Raw genomic sequence first — 13,418 nt, forward strand, 5'->3', positions numbered from 1 at the left:
GTTCTTTTGATTCAAGGGCTCGAGTCAATCATAGTTCGATTAACATCGCATTTTCTTTATTCAGTCGTATTGATTAGGGATAGCTGGGGGTCATGTCCCAGCTACCTATAGTCAATATTAGTACAAGCGTCATAGACAATTAGTAGAGTTCATGTATTTGATTCCAGTTTTGTGTTGTATAACCAGATTTATAAGCAGTTTAAATAGTTTTGTTGTGATTATGTTCAACTAAAGACTTATTTTCCTCTTATTACTTCTAGTTTCTATGTATTTAAATTAGTATCTCAAGCAATATGCCAGTACAAGGGTTAGCTTGGAATCACTTGGGGTCCTAAGTACTGTATGACATCCAGGGGTGGTCTCGGGGAGTTACATATATCCAGTCAAGGTCACTTACGATCATGAATGGATAAGTTGAAGCAGTTGATAGAATCATAATATTTATCACGTGTGGCAAAGAAGAAATTGAGATTATGTACAACACTTGAAGATAAGTTGAAGAAAGAGTCCTACCTAGACAAAGAAATTGACTTGAATAAGGACTTTTACTTGACAACAAACACTAAAGATTGGAGAGATTATTTCAAGATAGAAGTCTTATCCATTGAAGAAGTCTTGGGAGACTTATGGTTAAATAGAGAAATTGATTTGCATAATTACTCACACATTTACAAAGAAATCAACAATTGACAAATCATCTCTGTAGTTCAATAACTTAAAGAAGTCATAGTTGATCCTGTTCCTATTACCTAGAGTTAAGGTGTGTTAGACTTTATGTACTAGGTTGGTTCTTTAGTTGTATTGTTTATTTAATACTAGTCTTGGTGGAGTATAAATTAGGTTAGTATTATTATCTTCAAGTTAGGGAACTCGAAGATACGGGAACACTTACCTTGGGAAGGTTTGTGTGTTTTGTAGAAATAGGAATTAGAGATTATAATTCCTAGTTTACAAGTCTTGTAATTTATTGATTGTTAAGGCTCAAGAGTTTTAGTCAAGTTGAGGTTAAATCCTGTAGAGGTACAGGTTGTGATTTTTCATATCTCTTTGAGCCTGGTGTTTTCCAAGTGGAAAATTACTGTCTCATTTACTTACTGTTTTAGCTGAGTCGAACCATATTGGTCAACCTGTTTCGTTGATATGCAACAAATAGGCTGAAATAAGTATAATCGTAGGGTATATATTTTAACAAGTGGTATCAGAGCAAGGTTGTCTTAAGTAAGGTTAGCTCCTAAGAAAAGATCACTATGATGAATTCCACCCCACCTACTGGTCACAATGAAGGCTAATCCACTACTAGACCTCCACTATGTGATGGATCTCACTTCATCTGGTGGAAAGCTAGAATGGAAATATTTATTCAAGGAGAAGACTACGATTTTTGGGATAGTATCACTAATGGTCCAACTATTCCAATGAAATTGGTTGATGGAAAACAAGTAACTAAAGAGAGAAGTGGGCTGCCAAGACCCGAACCAAGGTGACGACCATAGTCATGTGAGCTACAAGGTAAACATGTTATCTCTTATGCTCCAAAAGGTGTAGAATATTGTGATATGGCTAGTATTAGCCAATTGGGTGTAGTGGTGGGTTTTCCGAGTGTAGAAGTGCATGACTCTTTGAAAAAACCATGTGATGAAAGCTTTACTATTAGCTTTGTTCCTAAAGATCATGTGAATATAAGTGCCAAGAATCATGGCATATGTCTTATTGAGGATAGACTTTTGGAGTGCAACCCCCTCACTTTGAAATGTATTCCTCTCTTAAAGATAAATGCCTTGTGTGATAGTGAGAATGACATTATAGTGGAAAGTAAGAGTAGACGAGACCTAAGTCCTTGGTTACTTCTACCATATGATCCTGGTACCAACTTAGGCTGGGAAAGGATTACTCTCGTCTTAGGCTCATTTTGGCTTGATATTTATCCGAGCCACTTCCTTTGTAACATTTGTACTAATCTTTTCATGCTTAAAATAAAGGACTCATAGTTATACCTCAAGTTTTTCCTATCTCGGCATGAAAATGTTATGTATTTTACTAACCCTAACCCTCATGTCATGAGGATATTTTGCTTGCTTGTCCTTCTTTCATTTTGTAAGGTGTGGACTTGAGGTCGAATCCTTTTTAAGAAGAGGAGGATGATATGGGCACGACCATGATGATGGATGTGTTAGAGTTTGTCAAGGGTCCATTATAGGGTATACATTGATTACGTGAGAAAGGAGGACTTAAAAGGGCACCCAAACCGCCCCTTAGCTATATTGGAAGGGTGCCCCTCTCTTTGAGGGGTCTTTTAGTCATTTAACATTTCAATTGTAACCTACTATAAATAGAACAATGTAGGGTTTCTTTCATTAGACTTTGATGATATTTTGTAAGTTGTATAACACCTTAAAACTCTCTCAGTTTGGAAACTTGGCCGAAACTAGGAACACAAACTGTGGAATCACTTGTGTTGTTTTCTTTCTTGGAAATTTGGGTGCTTGAAGGACGATAAGATTCAAATGGCCGCCTTAGCTTTCAATGACATCATTTGAAGTCAGTACGTGGGGCATCAAGCTTTGGTCACATTAAGGAAATAGGATCCTACATGGAGGGGTTGATTTGAGTACACGAAAGAGCAATCCCACGTATGAAAGATTGCTTGGAGCATTGAAGATTGAGGACTCATGGTTTTGGTCCTTCATTAAGGACATTTTGTTTACTTAGCCTTGTCCAAGTAACACTACATGACCACCCCTTTTCATTAAGGGTATTGTGGCCATTTTGTTATGTAATAAGTTAGACTATAAATAGATTCTATTAGTTTATTTGCTAGTTAGTTTATGAAAGATGAAAGATTGAAAACTTGAAATCCTCTCTCTTGAAAGTAAACCACCTTAGTATAGTCTTAGTTAGGACTTGCAAAAGTCATCCTTAGTATAGGGCTTGGAAAAGCCAATATTGTTCTTTGCTTGGAAATGGTGGATCTTGAGGTGAGTCGATTACCTTGACGGTCACTATAAGAGTGTGGTTTTGATTATTATATTTATTATGGGTTAATGTTTAAATATACTTGGTTCTTAATCTTGAAATAATCTTGGTCTCACTATCTATCCTTTTATTATTTTGCAAATCCATGTGTTTTTGTGTTTGTCATCTTGTATCCCTTTGTGTTGCTTATTCTTCTCATGTTTTGTGGACTGTTTTGGCATCTTGGTGGAATGATTTGTATCATTTGGTATCAAAGCATTGCTTGATATTGTTCCCACAAGATCAATCTTGGGCTCCTAAACTTGAAAATAAAAAAAAAGTGTTAGAAAACTGAAAAATCAAAAAGAGGCAAATCTGTCCATTTTTTGTGTTCTTGGTCGAAATTGTGTTCTTGTTGTTGTTGTTGTTTTGGCTGAGATTGGTGTATAAATTTAGGTGTGTTTTTATTGTCTTAGTTGTTTCTAAGTTTTAGTTTTGTCTTCACTAACACCCTTGAGTCTAGATCCAAGTTGAGCTTGAACATTGTTGTTGGTATTGTTGTTACAGTTTCAAGAACTTGAACATTATTGGTGTTATTGTGTGGACCAAAACTTGAAGATGGTTTGATATCATGTTGTTGGTATTTTGGTATGGGTTTTAAGCTTGAAAAAGGTGTTGTTGATTGTTGGAGGTTCAACGTGAGTCTAGGTTTTCAAACTTCTATTGAAAGTTTTTGTTGTTCTAGACTATCTTCATATCTAATTGCAAAAAAGCTCTTCAATAGTGTTACTTGATCAAAAAGCCAAGTGGAAAGAAGTGAGGCCTTTGTTAGTCTTTAAAAAAAATCCTAAAGACCTACCAAAAGGGAAGGGGGACAAAAATATCTACAAAAGACTTGGTACTAAAAGAGGAAAAAAATACTTTTCTAGGTGTCCAAAAGAGGAAAGGGCCACCAACCCTTCAAAAAGGTGTCTTTCCCAAAAGGTGTAAGACAAGTCAAACCTTTTTGAATGTGAAAAAGGTCTCCAATCTTGATATTTTTCTTCCCCAAGGTCGAAATACACTTCTTCAAGAATTGAAAATTGGACCAAAATTTCAAAGTTAGAAAAATAAGACTCTTTCAAAAACCGCAGCCAATCCTAGACCGCCACATCACCAATTTTTGTACAATACCGAAACTTAGGGCTCAAAATCTTGGATTCTTAGTTTCTTATTATTGATTCTTAGTTTCACTTTTTTATTCTTATAGTAATTGGCAACTAGTAAATACCTACTAAGTTGTAAATTAGCTTTTGAATACGTTTCTTTCGTGTCTTCGTTATTTGTGTGCTTTTCTCGTTTGTAACTCATAGTAACTTCCTTATTTCAAGTTCATAAGGGAATTTTATTTTGTGTCTTGAGTCAATCAAAATAAGAATCCATTCTGGCCGCCAAGTAGGATTGACATCTTATTGACTACCGGAGTATAAGCAACTTTCAATATTAGCCGCTCCAATTGTGAGAATCACAAAGGTGAGTGTATCGAGTGTTGGTAAGGAGCTTTTTGTTTTCTTTTGTTTGTTATTTTTTTTTTGTTTTGTCAGGTACCATGGTTGCACATAATTTCAAGGCCACGTGTGATTGCATCCATGGCGATCTTGAAGACATGCAACAACACATTGAAATTATATGCCAATTGTTACCCAAACTCTTCCCTCAAAATCCAATTTTCCAAACAACTTGCGATAAGAGCTTTCTGAAGGAAGTTGCTGCCCAATCTTGTGATGGACGTTCAAACCGAGGTAAAGCCGAACATACTCATGAACGTCAAGGTAAAATAGCTAACCCTTACACTTTTATGCATGTGAATGATAATTGTGTGGCTAGTAGCCCATTGAGTGTGAGTTATAGCTTCCCTATATGTGATTCTATTTTTTCTTTGCCACTTGATGATGATGTACTTGTTGTAAGTGTGGATAAACTAGTTGATCCTATTGATGAATGAATCAACTCTTCTTGTAAGATCGATTTATGTCCACTTAGTGTTGAAACTATTGTGTTGAATAAAAGTACATCGTCTTATGAAATTTTTGTTGATAAACTTTTATGTGAAAATTGCCCACCACTTGAGGATGTGTGTGATGTGATTAATGAATCTCAAGTGTGTGATGATGTTGACAATATTGATCAAAGAAATAAGAGTGAACCCGATAGCTATTCTTGGTATAATCTTACACTTGAAATCTCTTTGAAACTTGATATTGATCTTTTAGAGAGTAATGAACGTGTTTGTTCCGAATCTGCCCGTGAAATAGATCATGCTCTCTTAAGGTATAATGTCTTGTTTGAAGATGATATAACCACTCCTAATGAACCTAGTGGTGGAAATGATGGAATAGCTTGCCTTAGAAGCTATAACTGATATGCTAACCCACTATGGTCTGACAACATTCCACATAAAGATAAAAATCTCTTCTTGGAAAATGAGAGTACTCTTAAGGTTAAGGGATGTATGGTTTTGGCAACTACTTCTCCTTCTACTTTGTGTGACTTTATTGTTGAGAGTACTCATGGTGATGATTGTGAAACTAGTAGTGAGTACACACATGAGGGCACCTTAGTAGAAGTCGACTTGAGTGATACCTTTCTCTATTTTCTATTTGCTCTGGATAATATGTATGCTATTGTAGAGAGTATGCCATTTATTATGGGTGGAGACTATGGGAAAGGGGAGTGTTATCTAGACCCGTGTCTATGGCCACTCTTCTCGTTTGACCCCGATACCAAATATAGAATTGGTGATGATGGTGCACCCAACTTGTTGCTTGGTTTACATGACAAGCAAAGTATCATTTTTGGTGAATTCTATAGCCAAATCCTTTGTGCATTTTTCATTAATTATGTAATATTTAGTTCAAAGGATCCTTGATTATATTCTAAATATGTGCAACCTTGGCATGTTGAGGTGATTTGTTGTGCTTACCCTAACCCTCATGCCATGAGAAGTTTGTATTTGTGTGTTCTTTCTTTGGTTTTGTAAGGTTTGGATTCGAGGTCGAATCCTTTTCAAAAAGGGGAGGATAATACGATTCAAATGCCACCTTAGCTTTCAATTTCAAAGTCAGTACGTGAGGCATCAAGCTTCAGTTACATTAAGAAAATGGGATCCTACATGGAAGGGCTGATTTGAGTACATCAAAGAGCAATCCCACGTGTGAAAGATTGCTTGGAGCATTGAAGATTGAGGACTCATGATTTTGGGCCTTCATTAAGGATATTTTGGTTACTTAGCCTTGTCCAAATAACACTCCATGACCACCTCTTTTCATTAAGGGTATTGTGGTCATTTTGTTATGTAATAAGTTAGACTATAAATAGGTTCTATTAGTTCATTTGCTAGTTAGTTTATGAAAGATGAAAGATTGAAAACTTGAAATCCTCTCTCTTGAGAGTAGACCACCTTAGTATAGTCTTAGTTAGGACTTGAAAAAGTCATCCTTAGTATAGGGCTTGAAAAAGCCAATATTGTTCTTTGCTTGGAAACGGTGGATCTTGAGGTGAGTCGATTACCTTGGCGGTCACCATAAGAGTGTAGTTTTGATTATTACATTCATTATGGTTAATGTTTAAATATACTTGGTTCTTAATCTTATAATAATCTTGGTCTCACTATCTATCCTTTCATTATTTTGCAAATCCGTGTGTTTTTGTGTTTGTCATCTTGTATCCCTTTGTGTTGCTATTTCTTCTCACGTTTTGTGGACTGTTTTGGCATCTTGGTAGATTGATTTGTATCGAAGGATTAAGGTCCCTCTTGTGTCCATTGAAGAGTGTAGGTGTTCCTATTACATTAGTTAAGGGTCCTTAGATTTGAGACATCTTAGGGTTTTTAGTTCTTGTGATAGTGTATGTCACACTATCTATCTTTACCTTTCTTGCAATCTTGTAGTAGTTTGTATCTTGTTATTGTAAACTGTGTGGTGTTCTTGTTATAACATTGTTGTTGGTCATTATTGTTCGTCATATTGTCGTTGGTAATATAGTTTGTGGTGGAAGAAAATAGGTGTTAAACGCCCTGTTATCTTCTCATTTGTTGAATCTGAGAGGGATCTCCAATCGTTCCTAGGATCCTTGAGATTTGTGGACTGGTTTGATGTGTGTTTGGTGCATTCTTTGTTTGTATCGTATCAGAACTCGTTTCACTATTGTGGCTCCACCCTAATTTGGATCACCATGTGCTATGTGTCAGATGTGCCTCAAGACCCTACTCCTTAATCACAAGATTATACTAAAGATAAAACAATGGTAAATACGATTTCAGAAAATTTAGCAGGCTTTATAGCTTGGTCTCTTTTGATTTTGGGAACTGGTAAATTTGGTGTCTCTCCGTCTTCAATTCATTATCTTTCAGGGTCCATCTCTAGGTGATCTTTCTTTTTGAAAAAAATCTTCTGTGTAATAGTCTGAACGGAACAATCCCACAATGTTTTGGTGAGATAATTGAACTTGAGGTTTTGCATTTAAGCAGCAATATTATTAGTGGACAATTGATACAACTTTTAGATTTGGAAACCAACTCAACATCCATAAATTGGATGAGAATTTGGAACTTCTTAATTTAGGTGACTATCAGTTGAATGACATTTTCCCAAGATAGTTGGGAATCCTACCGCATTTGGTGTTTTTAAAGTTGACTTCTAATAAGTTACACAACTTCGAATTATTGATCTCTCATCCAATGGATTTAGTGGGAATTTACCGGTAAATCTTTTCCACAATTTCCATGCCATGAAAGTAATCGATGAGCACATGATAGGAGTTGATTTTTCAGGGAATGATAATTCTGTGATAATTACAACAAAGGGATTGGATCTTTCTTTTGATCGAGTTTTAATGAGTACAAACATAATTAGCAATCTCTCAAGGAATAGATTTGAAGGTCATACACCAAACATTATTGGAGATCTCGTTGGACCACGTACATTGAGCTTATTTCGGATTGTCTTGGAAGGTATACCAACATCATTGCAACATTTATCTGTACGTGAATCATTAGATCTCTCATCTAACAAGATTGGAGGAGAGATACCTCCACAACTAACATTCCTCACATTTTTGCAGTCCTAAACCTCTCTCACAATCATATTGCTGGATGCATCCCCAAAGGAAAATAATTTGACACATTTGAGAACAGTTCATTCCAAGGAAATGATGGGTTACGTGGCTTTCCACTCTCAAGAGATTGTGGTGGTGGTGATGGGGTACGACAAGTGACAACTCCAGTTGAGCTAGATGAAGATGAAGGAGATTCACCAATGATCAGTTGGCAGGCATTCTCGTGGGTTATGGTTGTGGACTAATTAGTGTTTTGTCCATCATATACATAATGTTGTCAACTCAATATCCATCATGGTTTTCCACGATGTTTGAAGAACTGGAACACAGAATTATTACAAGAATGAAAAGGCACAAGAAAAGAAAATAGTGTTTTGCTTCAGAAGATATTTGTATTGCTGGTGATGCAAATAAAAGCTTCTACTTTCTTAGTTTATGATGTTTCTGAAGTGCTCATTACCCTATGAGTAAAAACATGAGTTTTCGTTTATCTATACTTTCTTACATATTCAGCCTAATTATTAGTTAACTAATGGAATATGATTGCAAAGTTCAGTTAATAATTTTATGGAGTTATCTCATCTTTTTCTTGATTACATCAAAGCAAGCTAAACGTTTAGCTACTAAGACTGTCCTTGATGATATGATTAATTGGCTTAAACATCCTTATGATGTTAACTCAATGCTTATAAACATTTGAGCGTATAATCCAAAATCCTAAGGCAATCGAGAGAGTAGCTCAGGACTTCTTTTACTAAAAGGTCGCCACTCCTTGTTAGTCGAAAATCACACTTGTAACGGCATGTTTCAATCCAAGATGCGATATAAGTTTGCAGTAGAAAATGAACTTCAGACAGACTAGTATTAATTGTAAAAATCGCCATGTTCCCAACGAAGGTAGATCCAAAGTTTGAAGTTTATGGTTCCTATAACGACCACAAATAACAATGTGGATCCAAACAAACTGCTTCTTCTCAAAAGAAGGTTTCTCCTGAAGACTGAAAGTTCCAACAATATCAACAAACTTGACGGGCTTTGATCATCAACCCTTTAATCAACAACCATCAGTTGCACGACTTTTGTGCAAAATAACAGCTTCGGTACAGATCTGAGCTGAGAGAAATTAAAATTTTGTTGAGTGGTAAAGCCGGTATTTGCATTATCCACCACAAAATCAAAAGAACCATGATTCTGTAGCCACTCCTGATATTGCACCAAATTAGCGTTAACTTCTCTCAGTAACCAATTTTGCAAAGGAATTAGCAAACTTCTCTGCTTATGAAGTTCAATCGTCCAAGTCAAATTTTGTTTTTGTGCATTACAAATGCTACCATAGTTCATCTTTAAACCGGTCGAGGATTAGTCTTTTAATTGTTTTCAGAGAATTTGTCAGTTGGTACTAGTAATGTCACTTCTATGGTGACAAGTAGTAGAAATCATAGCATTCCAAGCGCAAACCTGCTTGCTAACCATTGCATCAAATATCTTCGAAGCATATAGCAAACAACTTATCTTCCCATAAAATACGATCAACGTAGTTATCATTAACACATCAAATCCTCATTCTTACCAAGTGAGCATGTAATTGCCTCCCTAGATATAACGCCACACAAACATCCAGAAACGTGCAAGAAGAAAGAATACTAACAAAAGTAGCGTCATTTGGCTTCATGTGCTCATCGAACATCAAAAGCTCCAAACTAATATCCCCATTTCCCCACAAGCATAAAACACATGGTTCAGGAATTTCAACGAACAACATGCGTGAGCACCTGAGTTTACTAACGTGTGGGTACAGCGGAATACAAGATGTACACACCTAGGGGTCACCCAAGACCCCTCTTCTCAAGACTTGACAATTAAAGTTCTTGCCTATATATGAAGCCAAATATGGTGGGAAAGATGAGGCTGCTTAGCTGAGGGACCAGAAATTATGGCTATTAAGGTTCTTGAGTATATATGAAGACTATAACATGGAGCAAAATGTGTTAAGAAATTTAAGCGTTAACAAGCCAAATTAGAAAGAAATCTATCGAGCTAATGATGTTTGAGGTCACCACAGATGCACAAATACCATCAGCTTGTAATTATGTTACCATCGAGCTCGTAAGTTACACATCGAGCTCGTAAGTTACCATCAGCTGGCTCTCGGGAATATTAAAAAAAAATACAATCAGAATCAAGAATATTGTAAAATTTCTCAAATAGAAAGAGACTTTATTTCTAGATATCTAGTGTTTCTACATAACTATAAATATTTCTGATGCATCTCCCTTTAGGAAGCCCCTTGATTTCTAATTGTCTCCAACTCTGTCTCGTGACATCATGGCACAAACATAAAGTGCCTGACTTTAAGTTGACAATGAATAGAATCACTCCATCACGGGACGTGCATGATATGACTTATGGTTGTATGTCTTTCCACACTGAAGGAAAGTGAATGCTATGACTCTCCCATTCTTCTTTCTGAGTTTGTCCTAAAACCCCCATGTGGATATATCCTTGTGGTCGTGTTTCCATGACTGCTAGTTTACCCTTCACATCTATTAACTCATAATGTCGCCGCAAGTGAGATGCATTATTCCACAATGTAATGAGTATACAATTTTCCGTTTTAACATCAAATGCAGCTATAGCAAGTCCATTATGCAAAGCAAACGTATATATAACTCCATTGATGCAAACCCCGGGCTTGACGAAACTACGAGTATAAGGGGGATGTTTAATCTCTCTCCATGAATCATCTATGCCTAAAGTGAGAATCCGGTGTTTTGTGTACCTTTCTTTCTCATGATATGCTGTTAAAAGAACTTTGCACGCCTTTTCTTCTGGCTCAAAACCTAATGAACAGTACCACAACGAAAAACCATCATTTAGTTTGGGAAGAACTCTTACTTCTCTTGTACCGGGATTGAAAATTGCAGCAGGTTGCTCAGAAAATGCTCGCTAAATGCAAAATAAATCGTTAGCGCAATTCAAATAAACACAACATGCAGAGATAGGACAGTAGGGTTCATTAAAACTCTCGATTTGAAGAATGGACACACTGTTTTTTTCATCTTTCTTTTCCTCGCCAGTGAAATAAACTCCTATTCCGCGCAGAAGTAATTTTGTTCCACCAGCACGGGTCATAGAATGGCATATATGGATATCCACATAATCTGATGCCGATACAAGAGAATTACAAAATTTAGCAACACACTTGAAACGCATTAAGGACTTAGTAGGAAGCCATGAAAATATTTCAAGGATTATTTCTTCAGGAATTGTTCCCCGGACACCACGCATAGCTGTAATTTTAGTACACCAGGCTGCCCTTTTTATTTCTTCAGGAATTGATGGATTAATATGCCTGCGGCAGAAATGATTAGTAATTCTTGAAAAAAACTGCAGAAGTAGGGTATAAAGGTGTAAAAGCAAAACCCTTGCCTTATGGAGCATATTGTAAACCTTTTTCTATTAGATGATTTCTCTCATAATTAATTTGTACCCTATATGGCTATATATATTGAGGCTGGTGATGTGGCATAAATAAGAAAGCAATTTTTACACATTAAAAAAAGGGAAAAACGAAAAGTCATTACTTAATGAAAAACAAGCGTGCGGACAGGTCCAAAAGGAAATAAACACTATCAGAAGACGAAATTTAGGGGATTCTGTTGAAACACTTTATTCATATTTGTGCGCCAAATCGATTGAGAGGAGTCCACAGATCCTGCTATGGCATCCTAACAAGAAAAGATTTCTGATAAACGAAACTCTTATGAGTCAGTTGGCTACCATTCGAAATTCTAATTGTTTGTTTGTTACCTGATTGAGTTGACTAAGCGTGTTTAGGCCAAATGAACGAATCCCGTTCTATGTCTGCCATCTTATTGAGAAAATGCCTGTTTAAGGGCCACTGTTTCGGTCAAGCATCACAGGTATGACACTGTTTCGGAATTGACTTCCTCAATTCTCCTGGTTAATGGTTTTTTTAAAAAAAAAAAAATTGGGGGCAGGGGAAGGAGATTACAATGTGGGGAATCGAACCCTCACCAACAAGGTGAAAGTTCAGGTAAACTACTAAGATTCCCCCTCTTGGTTAATGGTTGGCTTGAATTCCAATGTCTTACTTCTGATTCAATAAATTTACATAGTAAGTGGGTGAAATATTAATTGTACTGGATTTGGTGTTCTTGCATACGTTGAGTAGTTCCCTGTACCTGGATGTTAGGATAGCTACATTGAGTGCTGTTGTGAATTTTGTTGAGTTTTTTATCGAGCTTGAGTGATTGGGAAAAAGTTTCAGGACTTATTGCCATCGATGATAGGATGTTGACTGAGGCAATGAACAGTGGTCAAGAGGCTACAACTTAAGAAACATTGAGGAATTGTTGATTGAATTAGCAGGGACTGATCCAAGGTTCTTGAGGAAGCAAATAGTGGACTGGTGGGTGCAATGTTGCAGATAGCTGAGACGGATAGTTTAGAAGAAAGGACAAGGCATTGGGCAATTGAGTTTGTGATTGCTGTAGTCGAGGCTAGGGAAAGAACACACGAGATGATAAGGAAGAAGTCACAATTTATTCATAGGATGTGTGATATTTTGTTGAAAATGTTGCTTGATATTGATGACGAACTTGTTTGGCACAACGCAGGTTGAGCATGAGGATGTAGGGGGAACAAGTAATTATAGTGTTGGTCAGGAGTGTTTGGATAGGTTGTCTATTGCATCCGGTGGTAATACTATTGTTCCTGTCGACTCTGAGCAGCTTGGTGATTACTTGGTTTCCCTCGAGCAGTAGAATCACTACGCCATGCTCATTGCAATTCCTCAGATTGCTGAAGGTTGCTCTAAGATACAAATGAGTTGATTAAAAATAAAACTGCCCTGTTTAGAGTTTAATGGTCTCGTGAACCCTTCTACTTGTTTCCATTTGTAAAGTGGACACTTCTACTTAACCCCTTGTCATCTGAACCCTTCAACCCATCAAAGTCCAACATTTTGAACCATTTTGATGCATATATGGCATTAAAGTGCTGAGGTGAAAAACGCGTGATTAAAAAAAAAAGGGAAAATTACCCAGATTAGCCACTATTGAGCTTTTATTATCATTTAAAGCCTAATTTTCAATTAATTACAATTCATAGCCCCCTCTAACCTATTAATTATTCCTAATTACAATTTATAGCATTTCTCATGTATTTTCTCTCTTTTTCTATTTTCTATTATTCTTTTTTTTTCCTTTTTCAATTTATTTTTCTAAAGAAGAACTTTTCCTTTTTTGTTGTTTTCTCTTTATTTTTTATTTTTTCACTTTTTTCTTTTTATTTTTTATTCATTTTTTTCTTTTTTTTTCCTTTTCATTTTTCTCCTTTTTTTTTCTTCT

The 13,418-nt window shown here is 36.3% G+C and overlaps 1 pseudogene; it reads right to left on the reverse strand.

The window, feature by feature from the left end:
- Nucleotides 1-10,313: 10,313 nt before the first annotated feature.
- Nucleotides 10,314-13,175, reverse strand: LOC107843410 (annotated as a pseudogene).
- Between the last annotated feature and the right edge of the window lie 243 nt (nt 13,176-13,418).

The sequence above is a fragment of the Capsicum annuum genome, chromosome 1 (genome assembly GCF_002878395.1).
Source record: "Capsicum annuum cultivar UCD-10X-F1 chromosome 1, UCD10Xv1.1, whole genome shotgun sequence".
Lineage (NCBI taxonomy): Eukaryota > Viridiplantae > Streptophyta > Magnoliopsida > Solanales > Solanaceae > Capsicum > Capsicum annuum.